We start from the raw sequence: 2,997 nt of genomic DNA on the forward strand, positions 1-2,997 counted from the left end.
GGTAAGGTGCTCCAAGGAGGTGACCAAGAAGTTTTTTCTCTTGACCACAGATGGCACAAAGGCTCATCTCAGCACTTTTGCTGAATGCAGCGCTATTTAAAATTTTTGTTATTTCAACTGAATATTAACATTTGTGAGATTTTGTCATTCGAAACTTATCTAATTTTGTGTTTCTGGAAAATAGTCATCTATGACACTTAATTATGTTCAATATCAACGTTTTTGTGTCTATTTTTTTAATGAGGAATCTGTAATCTTTTTTCCAATTTGTGGAGTAAAAAATTATAGTTTTTGTTTTAAAGTAAAAAGATAAAATTAGATCTTTGGAGTGAGATGACTTACTAATTGGCACAGAAGGCCCCAACTGGCACGTTGTTAATGATGTTATTATTTTTAAATTGAACACGTATTGTATTTAATGGGGTTATTATTTAATATTTCCATAAATTTGAATAGTACATTTTAGACATTTTCACTTTCATCAAAACCTATAGCATTGTCTGTCACTGATTATTCAACTAAACTGTGAAAATGAATTTTAAATAGAATAGTTGAGTTACATTCTAATAAGTTAGAGAGGCCTGAGAGAAAGGTGGTTTAGGCCTGCCTAATGTATTGCATCATTATTATGCTTTGAGTCTTAGACACCTGGCTCATTGGTCACTTCCCCCAGAGCCAGCTCCCTCTTGGTATATGATTGAGCAGTCTGCCTTGCCTTCAATCTTGCAGAGCGTGTCCACTAAACTGGTTGGAGAGGTGAAAAATCATCCAATTATTTCACACTGACATGCGATATGGTTAAAGATCTCTGTGTAGCTTTGACCCCTACTTAAACGTTAGCTCAAGTATATGGTTGAACCCTAAACTGTGTGCATTATTAAAGCTCCCTTTCTCTGGAAAGAATGGGCGAAGAAGGGCATTGTTAAATTAGGTGATCTTTATGAAACTGGTAGTCTGAAATCATTTGAACATTTGCAACAGCAGTATGGTGTATATCTAGATCCCAGTGTTTCTGGTATTTACAGTTACGACACTTACTCTGTACAACCTCAGAATCTTAAGGTGTGTTTTGGCAAAGCTCAGTCGTGAATGCATGTGGCCTTTCTTGAGCAGTGACTTTATACTTGCAACCCTCCCATACAAGCCACATTTGTGGAGAATTTGTGATATTGTTGTCAAACTGGCACGTTGTTAATGATGTTATTATTTTTAAATTGAACACGTATTGTATTTAATGGGGTTATTATTTAATATTTCCATAAATTTGAATAGTACATTTTAGACATTTTCACTTTCATCAAAACCTATAGCATTGTCTGTCACTGATTATTCAACTAAACTGTGAAAATGAATTTTAAATAGAATAGTTGAGTTACATTCTAATAAGTTAGAGAGGCCTGAGAGAAAGGTGGTTTAGGCCTGCCTAATGTATTGCATCATTATTATGCTTTGAGTCTTAGACACCTGGCTCATTGGTCACTTCCCCCAGAGCCAGCTCCCTCTTGGTATATGATTGAGCAGTCTGCCTTGCCTTCAATCTTGCAGAGCGTGTCCACTAAACTGGTTGGAGAGGTGAAAAATCATCCAATTATTTCACACTGACATGCGATATGGTTAAAGATCTCTGTGTAGCTTTGACCCCTACTTAAACGTTAGCTCAAGTATATGGTTGAACCCTAAACTGTGTGCATTATTAAAGCTCCCTTTCTCTGGAAAGAATGGGCGAAGAAGGGCATTGTTAAATTAGGTGATCTTTATGAAACTGGTAGTCTGAAATCATTTGAACATTTGCAACAGCAGTATGGTGTATATCTAGATCCCAGTGTTTCTGGTATTTACAGTTACGACACTTACTCTGTACAACAGTTGGTTCTAATTCACAGCTTCCTGGGTCAGCAGATGCTCACTGTACGGCTTCTTACCCCATTTAGGGACCTGCTTAGTAGGTGCCATCCTACCCCTCTTTTATTATTTTACGTTTTGTGCTATAACAACTAAATTAGCAATTAGCAAATTTATTTTCTATAATAACAACACACTGGCTGAAGCTAAGTAAATTCACACACACACACACACACACACGCACACTCTGTCTGGTCAGCTATCCTTGTGGGGACTCTCCATAGGCATAATGGTTTTTCTACTGTACAGACCGTATATTCCCCAGAACAGGATATCACCACCTCCATGCTTTACTGGAGGAATGCTGTTATTTGGATGGTGAGCTGAATTGGATTTCATTTGGTGTTGAGGCCAAATAATTCAATTTTACTCTCATCTGCCTCAGAATCTTAAGGTGTGTTTTGGCAAAGCTCAGTCGTGAATGCATGTGGCCTTTCTTGAGCAGTGACTTTATACTTGCAACCCTCCCATACAAGCCACATTTGTGGAGAATTTGTGATATTGTTGTCACATGCACACTTTTCTATACCCACTGTATCAAAGCAAAACACTCGTTTTTTGTGATTATAATGAGAGCGGTGTGTGTAGGTGTGGTTGATGGCGAGGCGACCGTGATTTTGTAAGTGTTCTGCAGATAGGCTGTCCACGTTGCCCTCTCTGATGGTGTAGCTCTATGAAATGGACGGTGAAGATGATGTTTGTTCTGGAGTCATGGCAAAAACACACACACGCACACAAAAGAGAAAAGCAAGAGAGAGCAACATGCAGTTTTCTCTCTACACTGACTCTCGCAGTCCACTTACTAACCTCTCAACTGACTCCACACCGAGAGGAATCACGATTTCAATCCAGCCCTTTGTGTATGAGGAGAACGATTTATTTTAACAATGTCCATCCTTTCTGAAGCTTGTTTGGAGATGAAAGCTTGCTTAGTTCTCCACGTTAAGTGAGGTAGAAGGCTAAACACCATCAACTCTGAACAACATCTTTCAAGTCATGTCTATATGAGTAACGTAATTACTGCAGGAAAAACCATGAGTCAAATGCTCTGAACTAGAAAAAAAAAAAACATCCCTGATCTTGATTTCTATATGT

The sequence above is a fragment of the Sinocyclocheilus rhinocerous genome, unplaced genomic scaffold (genome assembly GCF_001515625.1).
Source record: "Sinocyclocheilus rhinocerous isolate Xijiao unplaced genomic scaffold, SAMN03320098_v1.1 scaffold887, whole genome shotgun sequence".
In the NCBI taxonomy this organism is placed as follows: Eukaryota; Metazoa; Chordata; class Actinopteri; order Cypriniformes; family Cyprinidae; genus Sinocyclocheilus; species Sinocyclocheilus rhinocerous.